Source organism: Staurois parvus, unplaced genomic scaffold (assembly GCF_062004578.1).
Source record: "Staurois parvus isolate SC_StPar_1 unplaced genomic scaffold, SC_StPar_1.0 ptg000152l, whole genome shotgun sequence".
Taxonomy (NCBI): Eukaryota; Metazoa; Chordata; class Amphibia; order Anura; family Ranidae; genus Staurois; species Staurois parvus.
In genome coordinates, this window is record NW_028317948.1 from 1,158,891 (window position 1) to 1,180,108 (window position 21,218).

The following is a 21,218-nucleotide window of genomic DNA, read 5'->3' on the forward strand; positions in this document are numbered from 1 at the left end:
CCTTTTTGGTTTACTTGACCTTGGCTTGGTATCAAGAGATCCCCAAATTTTCCACTTCTTAATAAGTTATTGAACAGTACTGACTGGCATAGGTAAGGCTTTGGACATCTATTTATGTTCTTTTCCATCCTTATATAGTTCCATTACCTTGTTACACAGGGCATTGGACAGTTCTTTTCTGCTCCCCATGGCTCACTATCTAGCCTGTTCAGCAACTTTTTGTTTTCTTTAAATTTCTATTTATTGGTTTTTAGTTGTGTAAAACAATACAAAACAGAGCCTCTGGGCATTCCCCAACACAGGTAAATACAAAAAACAAAAAGGAAATAAAATTACAGTCAAAACAGAACAGAACATAACAAGCAAACACAAAAAACCTATACTTGCTACTCAAGAAACAGCTGTAAGTGCTCTGCAGTATAGCATAAACACCATGACAGAAAAAAAATGACCTTGGAACTGTGGATCCCCCTCTACCCCCGAAACAACAAATACCGCAAAATATTGGAATAGCCTAAGTTAAATTTCATAGGGACAAATAGGCCTAGAAGGCTGTACCCCATGTCAGACTCCGTCACATAGTTTGATTAGGGTAGAGGGTCTGAGAAGTCACCTTGGCTCACAGTAGTAGCTTTGGATTCTAGCCATATATCCCAAACCTTGTTGAACTTATGGGGGCACCCCCTATTCTTATACGGAATAGCCGAGCTGACAAGAAGCTTCTAATTGTTTAAGATAGGAGCAGATGGTGCTCTCCACTTCAGTACAATGGATTTCCTGGCATAGAACAGGAGCAACTCTAATAGTGTATGGACCTTTCTTGTGGGGGCCAGGGCCTCGACCAGCCCTAATATGCAAATGTCTGCCTGTTGAGGTATAGACATAGTGGTCAATCAGGTAATAAACTGGAGGACTCCTGTCCAAGATATCTGCAGGTAGGTACATGACCATATCATATGTACAGTAGGTATCAGGCCGAGTTCATATTGCAGTGCCAACAAGAAGGCGGACAATCTGGATAGATTTTGTGGAGTCTATGAGGTGTATAGTGGAACTTATGAAGACTCTTGAACTGAATCAGTCGGTCACGGGAGGAAACCAACTAAGTGAAAGGATACTGCCAAACCTCCTCCCAATCCTTGTCGCCCAGCACTGGCAGCTCTTCTACCCAAAATTACCTTAAATCATCTAAACCATAATGTACCATAGGCTGGAGGGCCTTGTATATATTCGGCAGGGGTTTCACCAGGGAAACATCCCTGAGAAGAGATTCCATGTCAAAATGGCGAAAAGTCAATAGAGTGGTTCGAACTGAGCAGCATAAGCATGGCTTTGCTGGAGGGAATGTAAGAAGTAGGAGTTGGGTAGTGGAAACTTACTCTTAAGATTATCAAACGTCCGTAGTATGCCACTCTCACAGATATGGGCCAAATATTGAATCCCCCTAGCTGCCCAAATGGAAGGGTCCAGAATAGGAAAAAATTCAGGTAGGGTGAGATTCATCCTCAGAGACCTTTAATTGCCATTTTAGCCTGTGTGTGTCACCTTGTGCGTCTGTACCAACCATTCCAGGGTATGTAAACTTTTGATCAGGGGCATTTGGGTGATTTCTGTGATTACGATTTAAAAAGGAGCCAAACAATTATGATAATAAATAGCTTTATATAATCCATATCCTTAAATCAAAGACATTTTTTTGGCATATTTATATTTTGAATATAAGTGCCAAAATTTCACGATTTCTGCCAGGGTATGCACACTTTTGAGCACAACTGTAACTGTAAACTCCTGACTATGCAGGATAACAGGTACTCTAACACTCATTAAAGTGATATTAACCACTTGCCTACTGGGCACTTTCACCCCCTTCCTGCCCAGGCCAATTTTCAGCTTTCAGTGCTGTCAGACTTTGAAAGACTATTGCCCGGTCATACAATACTGTACACATATGAAACTTGTATCATTTTTTGTGACATATAAATCACCAGTAAGTTTTTTATTTTTTTTGCTAAACAAACAAAAAAAAGACCAAATATTTAAAAAAAAAACAATTTTTCTTAGATTCTGTTATAAAATTTTGCAAACAGGTAATTTTTCTCCTTCACTGATGTGTGCTGATGAGGCTGCACTGATGGGCACTGATAGGCTGCACTGATGGGTGCTGAAGAGGCAGCACTGATAGGCAGCACTGATGGGCACTGATAGTGCCCATCAGGCAACGAGAAGGCACTGATGAGGCTGCACTGATATGCAACACTAATGGGCACTGATAGGTGGCACGTATAGGCACCAATAGGTGGCACTGATGGGCACTGACAAGTAACACTGACGATCACTGACTGGTGGCACTGATGGACACTGACAGCACTGATGCATATTAGCAGCACTAATGAACATTGACTGGCAGCACTGATGGACACTGTTGAGACTGCACTGATGGATACTGTTGGGGCTGAAGGCCGCACTGGACTGCCTCTAGTTTTTAAATGCATTTTCCAATTACTGGCTCTTCTCTTTTCTCATGCTGTGAGCCTGAGGCGTGGTTCTGGAGGACGTCCTCCCAGAACTAGACGACCGCGCTGTAGCCATCATTTGTCTACAGCCTGGTCATCAAGTGGTTAAAGGCTTAATTTTTTTTTTCTTAAATAACAATTACATCATACTTACCTGCTCTCTACAGTGGTTTTGCACAGAACAGTCCGGATCCTCCTCTTCTCAGTTCCCGCATTGGCGCTCCTGGCCCCACCCTCCTGTCGGGTGCCCCCACAGCAAACAGCTTGCTATGGGGGCACTCGCTGCTCCATGTGTCCATTCACACATAAAGCCGAGGCTTGGCCTGCCCCTTCTCTCTTCTCATTGGCTCACTAGCTGTGATTGCCAGCAGCGGGAGCCAATGGCTCGTGCTGTTGTCTCAGCTAATGAAGAGAGGGAGTTCTGGGATTGCCAAGACTCCAGTGCACATCGCTGGATTGAGAGGGGGCTTAGATGAGTATTAAGGGGAGCTGGGGGCACTGCTGCACACAGAAGAGCCTTTACAACCACTTTAACCACTTCAATACAGGGCACTTTTACCCTCTTCCTGCCCAGGCAAAGTTTCTGCTTTCTGTGCACTCACACTTTGAATGACAACTACTCAGTCGTGCTACACTGTATCCAAACAAATTTTTTATCATTTTTTCACACAAATAGAGCTTTCTTTTGGTGTTATTTAATAGCTACTGGGTTTTGTATTTTTTGAGATACAAGCAAAAAAAACACCGAACATTTTGAAAAAAGGGTGATTTGTTTCTTAGTTTCTATTATAACATTTTGCAAATAAGTACCGTATTTTTTGCTACATAAGACGCACCTAGGTTTTAGAGGAGGAAAACATGAAAAAAATATTCTGAAACAATGGACTGCAGACATAGTACAGGAGATGACCAGAGACTGCGGACATAGTACAGGAGATGATCAGAGACTGCGGACATAGTACAGGAGATGACCGGAGACTGTGGAACTTTGGGGAGCAGAGGGGGGGAGCGGGTACCCAAATTTGACAGGTACCAGCTCCCACTTCTGCGGAATTGTCCTTCCCCCTCCCTCCCCATAGCCTTCTGGGACACGTGACAGGTCCCAGAAGACTACAGGGCCATTCACAAAGTACTGACAGGTACACTGATGGGCTGTACTGACAGGTACACTGATAGGCTGCAATACAAAAATTAGTCCAAATTAGTCCAAATTTCGATTCAGAACGAAACAAAATGCACATGTCTAACTCATACACTCTTTGGCTTGTTGTCTTCAATGACCAGTCTAGGGGATGTTTTGTTTTTGGGGTTTTACTCTAAAATCAGAACTATTCACATTTCAATGTGGAAAATATCATGCTGGATATCTACACTGACATGGACTGGGTAATGTGTTAAGAACGTAAGGATGCCCCATCATTTGATGGAAATGAAAATTATTAACCTACAGAGGACTGAATTCAAAGACACCCTAAAAATCAAAGTGAGAAAAATTATGCAGCAGGCTAGTCCATTTTGCTGATATTTCATTGCAGCAACTCAAAATGGTACTCAGTAGTTTGTACGCCCCCCCCACATGCTTGTATGCATGCCTGACAACATTGGAGCATGCTCCTAATGAGACAACAGATGGTGTCCTGGGGTATTTCCTCCCAGATCTGGACCAGGGCATCATTGAGCTCCTGGACAGTCTGAGGTGCAACCTGGAGGCATCGGATGGACCAAAACATGATATCCCAGAGGTGTTCTATTGGATTTAGATCAGGCGAGAATGGGGGCCATTCAATGTTATCAATTTCTTCATCCTCCAGGAATTGACTGCATACTCTTGCCACATGAGGCCGGACATTGTCGGGCACCAGGAGGAACCCAGGACTCACTGCACCAGCGTAGGGTCTGACAATGGGTCCAAGAATTTTATACCGATACCTAATGGCAGTTAGGGTGCCATTGTCTAGCCTTTTGAAGGTCTGTGCGTCCCTTCATGGATATGCCTCCCAGATCATCACTGACCCACCACCAAAACGTTCATGCTGAACAATGTTACAAGCAGCAAAACGTTCTCCACGACTCTTTCACGTCTGTCATATGTGTTCAGTGTGAACCTGCTCTCATCTGTGAAAAGCACAGGGTGCCAGTGGCGGACCTGCCAATTCTGGTAACCCTGGTTCTTCAGTAAGCTGACTGAGGGGAGCTGTCTGCCAAAGATCTGTCTGGTATCACTGGAGAGAGTTGCTTGGAAGATTGGAAGGAGGCAACCATTCTGTCCTTGGACTTGTGAGTACAGACTCTGAGAGATCTTGGGGACTCTGTGTGCTTGCTACCGCTCTGGTGCTTGATAGTCAGCATGGGTCTAAAAGGGAAAGGGAACACTGGCTAGTGTTCTAAAGACCTTGTTGCTACTGTAATGGGGACTTTGCCCAGTTACGTTACCTTTGGGCTATTGCAGTCTGTCGTAACTGGCTTGTACTTGAACAGCTCAGCCCTGTTACTACTACTACAAAAAAGGACTTTGCTCACTCCTAAACTACACTGCTCAAAATAATTAAAGGAACACTTTTTAATCGCATAGCATTAAGTCAATTAAACTCCTGGGATATTGATATGGTCAGTTAAGTAGCAGAGGGGGTTGTTAATCAGTTTGAGCTGCTTTGGTGTTAATGAAATTAACAACAGGTGCACTAGATGGGCAACAATGAGATGACTCCCAAAACGGTTGGGAGTAAAACCAAGATGGTTAAACAAGTGGAGGCCACTGACATTTTTTTCCCTACTTATCTTTTCTGTTTTTCACAAGTTTTGCATTTGGCTAGGTTCAGTATCACTGCTAGTACCATGAGGTGATACCTGGACCCTACAGAGGTTGCACAGGCAGTCCAAATCTGCCTGGATGGCACATCAACACATGCCATTGCTGGAAGGTTTACTGTGTCTCCCAGCACAGACTCTGGAAAATAGAGGAGATTCCAGAAGACAGGCAGTTACTCTAGGAGAGCTGGACAGGGCCATAGAAGGTCCTTAAACCATCAGCAGGACAGGCATCTGCTCCTTTGTGCAAGGAGGAACAGGATGAACACTACCAGAGCCCTACAAAATGACCTCCAGCAGGCCACTTGTGTGAATGTCTCTGATCAAACAATCAGAAACACACCTCATGAGGGTGACCTGAGGGCCCGGTGTCCTTTAGTGGGCCCTGTGCTCACTACCCGGCACCATAGAGTTCGATTGGCATTTGCCATTGAACACCAGAATTGACAGGTCCACCAGTGTCACCCTGTGCTTTTCACAGGTGAGAGCAGGTTCACCCTGAACACATGTGACAGACGTGAAAGGCTCTGGAGAAGCCATGGAGAATGTTTTGCTGCCTGTAACATTGTTCAGCATGACCGTTTTGGTGGTGGGTCAGTGAGGGAGGGAGGCATATCCATGGAGGGACGCACAGACCTCTACAGGTTAGACAATGGCACTCTGACTGCCATTAGGTATCGGGAGGAAATCCTTAGACCCATTCTCAGACCCTACGCTGGTGTAGTGGGTAGTGGGTTCCTCCTGGTGCACGACAATGCCAGGCCTCATGTGGCGAGGGTATGCAGGCAGTTCCTGGAGGATGAAGAAATTGATACCATTGAATGGCCCCCACACTCGCCTGACCAAAATCCAATAGAACGCCTCTAGGATATATTTTTTCGGTCCATCCGACATCTGTCTCAAAAAAATGCTAAAAGATTCATATGAGTACAGTGTTGCATGATCGCGCAATTGTCATTCAAAATGTGATAGCACTGAAAATTGAATATTGGCCTGGACAAGAAGGGGGTGAAAGTGTCCATGCATGAAGTGGTTAAGCATTTCTTACCAGAATGTACTAATTAAGTCTTAATGAAGTTTAAACACTTTCTGTGGTATGGAAAGTTCATTCTGTGGTATCAGATAATGCACTAATTGTCTCTAGGTGAGCTATTGTACACCTGTGATCATTCATAGGAAATTTGATATAGGTACACATTACTATAAAACAGATGCTAACGCATTTGACAAAAGAAGCAGAATAAATTAAATGTCAAAGTTTTGTCCCTCTGAAAACAGCATTAATTAGCAATAACACTATTATTCTTTTTCTTTTAAATTAGCATTACAAGTACAATGCTGCAACATCAAAATTAATGATCATAACATTTGGAGTTCTAAGTCACTGGATTATCTAAAACTGATCATTTTTGTCTCTCATTACTTCACAGGGTGATTTAAAACTATATGCGTGATAAATCATTTTTTCAACAGTAATTGATAGTGTGTTCTTGAAGTGTTTTTCCGCACTGAACTTTATTCAGTACAATCATTACAACTTGTCAGTGTCCAAGTACCACCTCAATTGTTAAAACTAAGACCCACAACCTTAATATTTTAGCCAAAAATAGATATACTGACCTGGAGAACAAATGGGATTACATGTAATTGTGCAAAATCTCCTGTGCTGCTATTTCTATTTAGTGCATATATACGATAGCAAGCTAACACTAAATTGTTCTTCTAACATTAACAGTAAATCAGGCCCTCTTCAGTGAGATCCCCAGACCAGATCCTCTGCTATAACTGGGACCTCGATGAACGTCAGCAAACTATAGCAGAACAGCCTCAAAGGGGAAGCAGCCCCTGGGGCTGTGGACCTCCTCCAGCAGGACAAGAACCTAGCTGCTTCAGACCCTAAACTATTTATGTTCTCCCCAGTCACCTGCTGTGCACACCTTCCCAGGGATTGGCTGAAGCACAATAAATATACAAGCTGCCCATTTGACTCTCCAAACCCTTGTGTTTTAGAAGCCTCTAAAAAGTAGGAGTAAATAGTTGAACCTGCAACCTGTGAGATACAGAACACCCAACAGAAATCAAAAGTTGCTCCAAGATTACAGGGGAGCCAAAAAGAACTAAATGTACCTATTATCCTAGCAGACTATCTAGGAGGGTGATACATCTTTATACCTGGAAACTGCTACCAAAGTAGGGTTACTGTTTGCCCTACTTTTCAAATAGTTTCTTCTATGAGTATTGACAATGGTTATAAAGATCTCTCCTCTCCCAGTCTTAATGTACCATGTGTGGTATCTGACACCTGATAATATCTCTAAAGCTGGCCATACACTGTTAGATTTTTTTTAAGATTCCTCCATCCACACTAACAGCGCAGGTGGACAATTCTCCAACTGTATTCTGAAAGGTGGCACCACTGTCAGATGGCCTCGACTGTCAGGATAACTGAAAAGCAGCTGTATAGCTGTTGGATGCAGCCGCTGTTCAGCTGACAATTTTCAATTGTCAAAAGATGTTGGGCAGGAAGGGGCTGACAGCGCAACCCACTAACTGATTTCATCAGGAACTGGCTGAAATTCCAACAGCGAATGGTCAGTTTAAGGTTAGACACTCGAATAGGGTTGGAGGAGGCAGCACAAATTAACTGTTTGAGAAAGGGCATTGCGAAACAAAAACCTATTTCCTCAAAAAATAAAAATGGATGAATGTGCACAATGCTTGCTAACATCTATAATGTATATAGTTGACCTAAAGAGGATTTTATTTTTCTTTAGAAAACTATTTGTTATGCTTTAAATATTTACACTGTGTATGTATTATCTACAGAGACCATGTAGTGCTCTGCTGTGCGGCACTGAAAGAGGTGCTCATAATTCATATATAAATGGCATGGATGACATGTGCTTCCTTTCACCTTTACTTGCCTCTCTCCCCTATTAGATCATGAGGCATTTGTACGATCTGTGGAATCTGTGAATTCCACTTTTAGGTTCATGTGTCCTCCTGCTAATGGCATCCTTGGGCACAATAACAAGTCCCTACAGACCACTGCCCACCAACATCTAAACCTTAATCCTAAAAAAGGACTATTGTTACATTTTTAAAAATGTTTTTAACTCCCCAGGGGACCAAGTGCATTCCATTCTGATTTGTTGGCCCGTTGTCCCTACAATGCCCCTTTAATATTATTTTTATTATACAGTATTTATATAGCACTAAAAGTTTGCTCAGAGCTGTACATTATAATGGGAGACAGTACATGAGATGGTACAGTAACAATACAATGCAATACACGAGGGGTCTGAGGGCCCTGCTCCTTAGAGCTTACAATCTAGGGCTAGTTGTAGCTCCACCCCTTTTTGAAGTCTAAATTTTGGGCATTCCTGTGGGGGGAGGTACAGCCAACACAGAGCAGAACCCCCTCTCATAACTCGAGTGATCTGCCACTATTATGAATGAAAAATCAGTACTGCTTGTTTATTCATAATAGTAAAAGAACACTCAGAGTTTTGGCTCTGTGTAAAGTATCTGCCTGTGCCTTGTAGGAAATAAAAGAAGCTGCAGATACAATACACAGAGCTGCGGCTCTGAGTGATCTTTTACTATTATAAATGGACAAAAAGTGCTGATTGTTGATTCATAATAGTGACAGAGTATCTGTGGCTCTATGTGTCTCTGTGTGTCTATCAAAGCTGCTTTTATACATATACCACACAGTGCTATCTGAGCTTTCACATTTGTAAATTACAGTGATTGTAAAGGCCCAGCTTTTTTTTAATAAAATAATAATTATGCTATACTTACTTGCTCTGTTCAACTTGGTTGCATAGAGTGGCCCCTGAATCTTCTCTTTTTGGACACTCTTGGCTCCTCCTCTTCTATGTCTGCCCACATTACAAGCTGCTTACTATGATGGCAGATGTGCTGGTTTGCTCCAGAGCTGGGCTATATGTGTCCATAGACACACAATGAGGCTCAGCTCGGCCCAGCCCGGCCCCAACTCCCTCCTCACAGGATTTGGATTGACAGCAGCAGGAGCCTGTGCCTGTGAGAAGAGAAGGAGAGAGAGCAACAATTATGCTTTCAGGCACAGCACTGGATCAAAAGTGAAGCCAGGTAAGTATATGGGGGGGGAGGCTGGGTGGAGCTAATACTAGAAGGTTTTTCCATTAATGCAGAGATTGTAAAGTAAAAAACCTTATGCCTTTAGAAATGCTTTAACAATCAGCAGTACCTTGACCTGTGCAGTGTATAATACAGCTGGATTCACTGATCAGATGGTCAAGAGGGGCGGAGGGGGCAGTTGACCTGAATGATCACACTGCTTAGAAACTAAGGAACAGATTTGAATGGGATCAAGTGATATGTATGCATTTCCTTCTCCTGGGAGTTGTCTGAGTCCCTATTTGTTTTTCCTTGTGACACAATCTTCCAGTGAAGACATTTGATCTGGTGACAACTTCTTAGGGCTGGCCATACACTCTTAGTTCCTTTTGTTCAGTCCAGTGGGCTGAACAAGAGAAATCTGTCATGTCCCTCATTCACGCTAAGAGCATGGATGGACAAATCCCCACTGCCAGCCATTTTATTCTGCCAGCCGACACCTGAACTAATTGGCTGCAGTCATTGGATTTCTACCCTTCTGCTCCTTTGATTTTTAAGCCTGAATTTTGGCTGATTTATCAGGAAATTTGCTTCATATTTAATTCAATCCTTACTCCTCTTATTGTCAAAGCAGGACATTAGGAAACTAGAGAAAAGAATCTATTGAATTATTTGGACAGAGAAAAGAGCTAGAATACATTTTAAAAATTGTATAAGTAGCTAAGCCAGACATTAAATTACTATTTGGCAGTATAATATTGCATCATTAATTAAATTTCCATTTGCTTGGCTACTAGGTAATCATTATTTTTCAGAAGTGGAGTCAGAGAAGCAACTTACAGAGGTCCTGGCATTTCTTATTCTACTGGATGCTGCAGAATAGGAAATACAAAAATGTTTTTATTTTGGAAATACATTGAAGGCTTGGAATATTTTGAAAGAAGATTAAATTATCATTTTAAACAACCTGATTATATCCCTTTGATTGGGGATCAGGGGCAGACTGACCATTTGGAAACTCGGACACTGCCCGAGGGCCCGGGGTCAGTAGGGGGCCCCATGAGATGCCCCTGGTACCTTTTTCATAGGCTTTTTTGAGTTTGGGCAAGGACACAGAGGCCCCATGATCCCCTATTGCCCGGGGGCCCCATGAGTTGTCAGTCTGCCCCTGTTGTGGATCCCAGGTTTGAGCCAAGTTAGATTTAGAGGGTATACCAAGATTAGAAGGGGCTTCCCAAAGATTGAATCTTTTGAGGAAAATAATGGAAAGCTGATCCCTTCATGAAATAAAGATGACATTTGTTTTTTCTTAAAAGCAGATTTGAGGTTACATAAAAAAAACATAAGAAAAACTTGGTCCATTATTAAATCCTAAAAAAACTTTCCGTAGATGAAAAAATGACTAGTAAATTCTCATTAAGGTGTTTCTATGGAATTATGTTGGAGTCAGAAGTTAAATGGAAAGTTCATAAATCATTGATATTAATTATTGCAGAAATATCAACTTCAGCAGACATTAGGATGCCAATAAGGAACTATGAATTACAGTGATTCTAAAGGCAAAAAAAAAGTTTTTTTACCTTCATGCATTGTATGCATGAAGGTAAAAAACTTTCAGTGTGGAGCTAAAAGCTGGCAGGAGGGAGAGGAGAAGAAGCTAGCTTTCTGTTGCTGCAGAGAGAGCCATACAGCGGATCGGTTCCAGTAATTGCCCTGCTGCCATGCTGAGCACTCTCCCTGCCCACATCTGAATTACCCTTGGGGCCCCACGGCCTTGTCTGTATCCCAAAGGTTGTTTTTTTTTTTATTGAACATGTGACCAGCAGCAGAGGACTAGAGGCTCCTCCTGCTTATGTTCCCTACAGACAGGCTGGGAACGATCTGGGTCATGTGGCAGCTGTATATCGATTAGGGAAAAGGTACTTAGATTTTTTTTTTCATTAAAATAATTACAGTGCCATCATCCACATACATAAAGAAAAGGGATAATGTGAATTAACAGTGTGCGTTTAGTATCACTTTAAGTCATGAAGGTAGAAAATTCTCATTTGTATGTCATAGTCTTCCTCGTATTATAAACAACTGATTCAACAAAATACAAAATACAACTAGGGTGATACATTTCACTCACCATTCCTAAAATTTTGGTGATAACCTTCCACAATATTGTTTCCTAACCTACCCAGTCTCAGCATCTATGTAAATACACAGATACCTTCTGAATTATGCTGTTTAATGAATTAGGTAGCCACGGTGGAGCATATATATTTCACATATATATCGGTATTAAGATGATGACTGTTAGGTGTAAACACTTCTCTCTGGTTTTAACCACTTGCCCTCCAGAGGATTTACCCCTCTTCCTGACCAGGCCCTTTTTGCAATAAGACTCTGTGTTATTTTACCTGACAATTGCGCGGTCATGCAACGCTGCACCCAAATGAAATTTATATCCTTTTTTCCCCAAGAATAGAGCTTTCTTTCATTGGTATTTGATCACCTGTGTGTTTTTTATTTTTTGCGCTATAAAAAAAGACTGACAATTTTTAGAAAAAAAAACTATATTTTTGACGTTTTGCTATTAAACATGTCCAGTAAAAAATTTAAAATATCAAATTTTGTCATAAATTTTGGCCAAAATGTATTCTGCGACATGTCTTTGCTAAAAAAAATCCCAATATGTGTAAATTAATTGGTTTACGTGGAAGTTATAGCGTTTACAAATGGTGGTACATATACTGCAATTATTATTTTTTTATTACTAGTAATGGCGGCGATCAGCGACTTATAGCAGTACTGCGGTGGCCATTCTGACACTGGGGGAAATGACTTGGGGGTACTGACATCCCCAGTGACACCAATACAGTGATCAGTGCTAATAAAAAGCACTGACAATGTACTAATGGCACTGGGCAGGAAGGGGTTAACATCTGGGGCAATCAAAGGGTTAATTGTGTGCTGTTTTACTATATTGGCTGTCTGTATGCTTCACTGCAAGCACACTGCTTTGTATGGCTCTGCTATGCTGAGCCATACAAAGCAGTGTGCAGGAGCTGACAGGGGAGAGATCTGTATTGTTTATATACAGATCTTTCCCCCATCAGAAATCCTCGGAGATCGCTGGGTGCTGGCGGGGAATCACCGGCCGGGACCCAGTGATTGACAGCCGAGGCCATAAATGGTGGTGTGGTAGGGTTCGCACACGTCCCCTACCCGTAACGGCAAAATTACGTATATATGCGTGATTTTATGCACTCATGCCACTCTGTAGCAGTATTTCTGCTATAGGGCGGTGTGTAAGCGGTTAAACTTAAGAAACAATAAATGACCAACATTAATGAATAGTAACCAGAACATAATGGAATAAATTATTAAGGGAAATATAGATTAGGAAAAAAAAGAGAAGAAAAAAAAATTCACAACATACAGGCCAATGCCTGAATGCTTGGCGAATATTAAGAGTGTTCATAATTCTGAAAGTCCTTAATATTCTTTGTCGAGTGGTATCCAGTAAATTGTGGCAGCATAAATTACTCATTTCTCTATCTATTCAAGGTTAAGTGTGTAGGCATTCAATTCCTCCTGTTAATTTCACGGCTAGCAAACAATGTACAGCAAAATGTGCAAACTCCTAATGCTTCTTGTAATTCACTTGTAAAATAGAGTATTTATAAATTCATACATCTTCAACACGACCTAAAAAGCTCTCCAAAAATTCATTAGCAAAGTCCATAAATGTTGTGGTTGAAGATAAAGCAAACCAACTAATATTCACATTTTTAGTGATCTTTGCTAATTTAACCCCACTGCCATAGAAATGTAATTTGCATATAAACACAGCAGTTAATGTGACATGAATTCAGTGAGATCTGAAGAACCTCCACTGTCTGCTATCTCTATATCTATGGCACCCTTTAATTTCCACTTTGTGAATTTGTACATTTTCTTCCTTTATTTTACCACACTAATTTTTAAGGGGGTCCAGGTTTTTGAATGTTGCCAATTCACATGTTCAACTCTACTCTGATTCACAGAGCACTGTGTGACTATATTAACTCCAAGCTGTTGGGGAGAATGACAGTTGCTATATTGTGTATTCTGTGGTACCTTCATCTTAAAATATGTATCAACTGCAAAACTGTCCTCTTTGTGTTTTCTTCTCCACAAATGATTTTCACTTAACAAAATGTAATTCAGATCACAATGGTCCAGGGTAACAGATAAAATATCTTTGCTGACATCACTGTCCAAGGCTTCTAGTAACATTGCTCTGTGACTCAAACCATCACGTTCAAAGCCAGAATTTCCAGTCATTTCATACTACATCACATTTACTATTTTATCTATAAGCTCACACAGGCATTCATTTTTCATTTGTCTTATCTTCCCTGACAAGTAAACATATGATGTCACACCATACAATGCCTTCAGCAATTCCCTCAAAACATATTTAGTTTTATGCAGCTGGCCCTTATTTGGAAAAATTCTTACCCATAAAATATTGACTACAATGGTTGCCAATGTCCTAGCTAGGTCCTTGGTATTCAAGATGTATGGATCTCTGGCTCTCTGCAAATCGCAAATGTGTTTCAAAAAAGGTGCCCTCCCAGCCACCCCCTTTGGTCCTTCATCTCTCACCTTGCCCCCACTTCATTTTTCATATATTTATTGCCTTCCCCTCTTTTTTCACCCTTCTTTTTCTTCCCTTTCTTCTTCTTCTTTTTTCCCTTTTACATCTATTAAAGTAAATACCAGATTCATACAGAAGACTGACCGAATATATTTTCTAAGAGATATAGAATTAACAATTCTAGTATTCAAGTGTGACACCAGGGGCGAACTGACAACTCATGAGGCCTCCGGGCAATAGGGGATCATGGGGCCCCTGTGTCCTTGCCCAAACTCAAAAAAGCCTATGAAAAAGGTACCAGGGGCATCTCATGGGGCCCCCTACTGACCCCGGGCCCTCGGGCGGTGCCAGAGTTTCCAAATGGTCAGTCCGCCCCTGTGTGACACATGTAATTTTATGTTTATTTTTTAACTTTAACTATGTATAACTTTGCTAATTACCAGGCATGACATATCTTGTCAATGTTTAACCAGGATGTAAGCCTTTAACCGCTTGCCGCCTGCCCGCAATGTACCATGTGACCAGCTCACAGATCACTATTATTTTGAACTTATTCATAAACTTAACTAATTCATGACAGTTCAAAGCAAGCTTTGCATAATAATCTGTATTGCTCCGGCCAAGCAAAGTGTATAAAAAATTACAAAATCCCTGATCACCCCAGCCCCCCGAGTAGTAAAATGTTAAGATTCAAAAAAGTTTATTTTGCCAAAAAATTAGCTTTTTAAAAATCGCCGTGCAAATACTGTGTGACATAAAAAAATTGCAACACCCACCATTCTATTCTCTAGGGCCATTGCTTCAAAAAAAAATTCTAGGAGTGCAAAATAATTTTCTAGCAAAACAAATGTTTTTTCATGTAACCTGAAAGTGTCAGAAAAAGATTTTTCTTCAAGTGGTTAGAAGAGTGGGTGATGTGTGCCAGAAGCTTCTATTGTTTGTCCTGAAATGCCCCCCCCTTCCCAAATGATCCCTTTTTGGAAAGTAGACACACCAAGGCAGGCCCGGGCATTTAAGAATTTAAGACTGAACAGCCAATTTCCAGGGGGGGGGTGTACAACGGCATTCGCGGGGGCAGTTGGTGACAGAATATTCACAGAGTCTGTCCTTCTCACTGTAATATAAAGGGGACTGCACTGTAAAGGGGCACTGTATTGATCCAGCAAGGAGACAGCCCATTCAGGAAGGAGACAGCCCATACAGCAAAGAAATAGCCTGTCCAGCAAAGACACAGCCCATCCAGCAAAGAGACAGCCCATCCAGCAAGGAGACAGCGCATTCAGCAAAGACACAGCCCGTCCAGCAAAGAGACAGCCCACCAAGCAAAGATACAGCCCATCCAGCAAAGAGACATCTCAACCAGCAATTAGACAGCCCATCCAGCAAAGAAACAGCAAATTCAGCAAAGAGACAGCTCAATCAGCAAAGAGATAGCCCATCCAGCAAAGAGACAGCCCATCCAGCAAAGAGACAACCCATCCAGCAAAGAGACAGCCCAACCCACCGCCACTACAGACCAATCACAGCGTGCCCACCAGTGAAGGAGAGAAGCCACCGCTGTCCATTCAGTACAGCTGTGTGCTACGGCTGGCCGAGGAGGTGTCTGTGTGTCCTTGGCAGCCACTTCCTGCTCTTCACTGGAGCCATATTGTCAGGGCAGGAACGATGGAATGGGCAGGCAGGCCTATGGTACGGTCACGCTGCGACTGACGACAGCCACTACCCACAGACCAGAGTCCCTCAGGGCGCGGAGTCTAAGCCCCAGGCTACCCTTCACCAGGGCCCCTGATGGTGGGGATGGACTTGACGCAGCCTGAGACCAGGTCGCGGCCCCCGAGTGACCCCAGCTGCGATAACGACTGCCGCCAATGGCGTACAGCTGGTGGGAGCTAGATGGGATCACGAGTAGAGTAGTCAGACAAGCCGGGTCAATAACAATGGAGCAGACAGTACTAGACGGTAGGCAAAGAAGACTCAGGTCACGGGCCGGGTTCAACAACGGGAGGTCAGATAAAGGGTTAACGCAGAGAGTAGTCTTGTCCAAGCCGAGTCGGTTACCAGGAGAGCAATGGGAACAACACAAGAGCTTGCAACAGGGCAACATACAGGACACAAGTGCAGAGCACACTTGCAGACAGCAGGTTTAAATGTGCTCAACCACACCCTTCTGAGGAGGAGCCGCAGAAGCCTGAAGGCATAAAGGTTCCCACCATGCTTTGCAGAAAACCAAGATGGAGGCCAGCTCATGGAGATGCACAAGCTCTGAAGAAAGGTAGGACCTTGACACATATCTGCTGCTCCTCTTGTCAGCGCTGTTTTAGGCATAGCCGCACAGCAGGAGGTGTTCAGTGGCCGTGGTCTGTGTTAGCTCTGTCCAGGCCACAGTCACCGCTTACCTCCTGCTGTGCAGCCGCACATCAACAGGCTGCTCTTCTACAGCCCGGTGGCCCAGGTCCCCCAGGCAAATGCCCGGTGTGCCCTATGGCCAGTCCGGGCCTGCTCCAAGGTAGTTGCTAAGGGGCATGGTGAGTATTTTGCAAATCCCATTTGTTGCCACAAGTTTTTGGAAAATGAAGAAAGAAAACAAATATGTATTTTTTATTTTTCAAAACCCTGTGAAAAAAAATTATATCTGAAAAATATTCGCCATGCCTCTCAAATTCCTTGGGTTGTCTACTTTCTAAAAAAGGCTCATTTGAGTGATGGGTAGTGAGGAAGTGATATGAGGAAATATACTCGTTGAAAGCCTGAAAGTGGTCATTGGATTAGGCTCCAAAAAGTCTGTCACATGTGGTATCCCCATACACGGGAGAAGTAGCACAATGTGTTTTGGAGTGTTATTCCACATATGGCGATGGCATACATGAGCAATATATAATTTAAATGACAACTTTGTGTAAAACATTTGTGGCAAAAAAATCAAATGTTTCATGGAATCAACATGCCTCTCTGCAAAATAGTTTGGGTTGTCTACTTTTCAAAAAGGGGTCATTTGGGGTTTTTTTTGTACTGTTCTGGCATTTTAGCACCTCAAGAAATGTGATAGGCAGTCAGAAAGTAAAAGCTGCGTAAATTCCAATGTATATACCATAGTTTGTAGATACTATAACTTTCACACAAATCGATTAATGTACAGCTATTGGGATTTTTTTTTCTACCAAAGACATGTAGCAGAATACATTTTGGTCTAAATTTATTACTAACTTTGAGTATATTGCATATTTTTATATCTGAAAGTAGAATTTTTTTTTTCAAAATCTTTATAATCCTTTATATCACAAAAAATAAAAAACCCAGGGTGATCAAATACCAACAATAAAAAGCTCTGTTTGTGTGAAAAAAGGACATAAATTTCATTTGGGTATAGCATTGCATGACTGTGCAATTACCATTTGATATAGTGCAGTGCCAAATAGCAAAAAATGGCTTGGTCAGGAAAGGGGGGGGGGGTAAATCTCCTGAAGGGCAAGTGGTTAAATAAATAATTAAAAGAAAAATAAAGTTTCCTAATCCTATTTATGTCATACCAAGGTACCTGTCCTATCTCTCTTGCAATAGCTTCCATTTCATGTGGCTTTAATTGTTGTGTGACCAATTGAACCTTTCTTGAATTATCAGTGTTCAATACAGTTGTTGTTGTAGTGGTAAAAGCTGCTGGCATGCTGTGAATTGTATTTAACTCATCCGGGGAATATATCTTCTTATTTTCTTTGGCATCCAACTTAACTTTAGAAGTGTTTTGGATTTGTATTTGGATTTGTGTGATTTGATTTTTTCTGCCAATTTGTCACAAGCAATGTTAGCATCATGTTCCATTTCACCAGCTCTTTCTCTATAACTTGTATCTTAACTGAAATTTCTCATTTTCCCATGTTAAAGTGTCATACAATTTAGTGTCCTCAATCACTGCGTCCCCAGTTGTGATGGCATTTTACTTGAGACCTGATATCTTCTCATTCAGATATTTCCCCACAACTTCAAGTGATATTAAAGGCTTTTTTTTCAAAATAACAAACATGTTATACTTATCTGCTTTTATTCCTAAATAAATTGGTTTCATTTAACAGACAGCATTGTGGTTTCTCTTTGTTTTGTTTTTTTGTTTATCTTCTGAGAGAGGATCCATAAATCTGTGATGTTTGCTAATAACCATCAGTCATCTTCTAATAATCATTCCAAGCTTAAAATGAAAAATGTTGTTATAAGACCTTTTAAAGGTCCATCCATCAAGGTAAGAGTGTATCCACAGGGGAAGGTGGAGGTCACATTCACGTTTTGTACTGTCTTGCACTGTTTTCACTATATATTTTTTTGGTTATATATTTGATTTTTCACAGTAATATGACTGTATTGCTTTTAAACAGAATATACTGTATGCAGGACTGTGGATAAGGGGGTACCACCATTCCTCCTGTATGGGGCCCGGGCCAGCAGGGACCCAGGCAGCAGGGTTAATCAGATGTTGGCAGGGAGGGTGATCAGCATGGTGGGAGAGCAATTACTGGAACCGATTCCCTGTATGGGTCTCTCTGCGGCAGATGAAAGCTGGCTGCTTCTCCTCTCCCTCCTGCTGGCTTTCAGCTGTTGCAGAGAGAGCTATACAGGGGATCGTTTCCAGTAATTGCCTCCCCCCCGGGATGCACCCATCACCCTCCCTGTGCACCATACATTTCCCCCTGCTGCCCAGGCCCCCCTGTGTGCCCCCACTTCCGCAGTGCTGCCAACTTCCCTCCTCACATTTACCAGCTCCGGGTATTTTCCTGAATTAACACAATGAGTGATCAGTACCGATCACTCGCTGTATTCGTTCATAACTGAAACGTGGTAAAGTTTGTTTTCTTTGAGGGGCCTTGTCAGGTTAGCTGTATAGGGCCCCTTAGTTTCTAACAGCAGCCTTAACTCTATATATACAGTATATGCATTGTGGTTGTAATTTTGTACAGTTAACTAATTTTTACGGTTACAAAAGGGCATGACATAACAGGAGACACATTATTAATTTTGAGATTTTTAAATTTTGACACTGTCTTAGGGAATGTTTAGAAGCTTGGCGCATTGCTTTTTTATTTAGGTGTGGCATGGCAAGACCATTTACTGTTATCTCACATATATATTCTTATTATTATAGCCCAATTTACCACCCTAACTCCTCCCACAGTTTTTACATTACATAGACAGTAATATACCGAAACGTGCGGATTGTTCCCGATTGGTGTGCTATTACTTTGTGGAACGTTTCGCTGAATGGTTCATGAAATATCGGCGTTTTTGTGGTGAAATTGGTCCCATAGGAATGAAAGCCGGAATGTTCAAAATTAGAGTGGGAGCTGACAAAAGCTAGAGTGTGAGCTGAAAAATCAGGACATGATTTCTAAACTGCCATCACTCCCTCATTTTCAAGCCCACCTACACAAATCTTATATCAAAATGTTCAGCTATCTATAGTGACTTTTGGGGGACTGTTTATTAAGAAAAATGATATTATCCTAAAATTGGGAATCCCAGCTGACTGTCAGGGGTTAACATTCTAGGGTGAATTTCAAGGGATATTTCAAGAGGTTACCACACACACACAATGAGTGGAAGAGACTTGTTCAATACACAATATCACTATTTAAATTTCTACAGGTGATCAAACAAAGTCCCAGAAAAGACAATGGTGGGATCTGATTCTGGTTATTCTAAGATCTTGCAAAAGTATGTCATCTAAACAAGTACCATTGTCTATGGGAAGCTAGGAGACTTCATCTGCAGGAAACTTAATTATAGTTGGTCAAACACCATTATTTGGACTTCTGCAGGTGAACATATACAAGGTCTGGAAGTGACAATAGGGGAACCAAACCTGATTGTCTGAAAGCTCACACAAAACCTTGGAAAGTGTGATGAACAAAGCATCTCCTTGAAATGTGACAATATGCTATTGAACTGAGGTTTTAATTCCAAGCCAGTCTATTTACCCTACTTCCAACAATAGGGCAGGTAAATAAAGGTTTTTCCCAGTCATGTGAACTGTGCAGTGAGAGCTGGGACATTGAAAATATAAAGTTTGATAAATACCAACACTTTTTATCAAGGGAAAATATCTTTAAAAAGGTTAGGTATTGCATACCACTCAATTAAGTGTGAAATGATGAAGAATAAGATGATTTGTGACTTTCCGTGAATCCTCCAACTGATAAAGATATATGCTCACCTCCTTTAATGCCTACAATTAGGCTATACACACTTGTGGTTCACCCTCCTTGGAACCTGCCAGAATTATTTCTATATGGAATATTTGTGAGGTCCTTCCTTATGGATTAATGCAGTTATCCTGTGTAAGCTGCTTATCCCTGCAGGGATTGATCCCTCCTTCAGCTGTTATATATCACCTGCTAATCCTGTTTACTCGTTCCTCAGCATGAAAAAAGAGAGTGGAGACATAGTGCTTTATCCTTAAAAAAATGTATTCCCACAATCCAGGTAATACACTCACATTAAAAATGTATTAAAAGCGCTCAGTAACATGAAAGCCTGTGCCAGCTGCCGAGGCATGTACTTGCCATCTGCCGTTTGCTCTCTCTCCTTCCGAGTGACGTCGTAGCCCCACCCCTACGCGTTACGCCATAGGTCACTTGGCTTCATCAGGGGTTGTGATAGGGGTTGATATCACAACCCCCTGATGAAGCCACGTGACCTATGGCGTAACGCGTAGGGGTGGGGCTACGACGTCATTCGGAAGGAGAGAGAGCAAACGGCAGACGGCAAGTATATGCCTCGGCGGCTGGCACAGGCTTTCATGTTACTGAGCGCTTTTTATACATTTTTAATGTGAGTGTATTACCTGGATTGTGGGAATAAAATGTTTTAAGGATAAAGCACTATGTCTCCACTCTCTTTTTTCATGCTGAGGAACGAGTAAACAGGATTAGCAGGTGATATATAACAGCTGAAGGAGGGATCAATCCCTGCAGGGATAAGCAGCTTACACAGGATAACTGCATTAATCCATAAGGAAGGACCTCACAACTATTCCATATAGAAATAATTCTGGCAGGTTCCAAGGAGGGTGAACCACAAGTGTGTATAGCCTAATTGTAGGCATTAAAGGAGGTGAGCATATATCTTTATCAGTTGGAGGATTTACGGAAAGTCACAAATTGATGATTAATGGTCACCTT

The 21,218-nt window shown here is 41.9% G+C and overlaps 1 pseudogene; it reads right to left on the reverse strand.

The window, feature by feature from the left end:
* Nucleotides 1-18,073, reverse strand: part of LOC149463767 (uncharacterized) — a 40,290-nt pseudogene extending 22,217 nt beyond the window's left edge.
* Between the last annotated feature and the right edge of the window lie 3,145 nt (nt 18,074-21,218).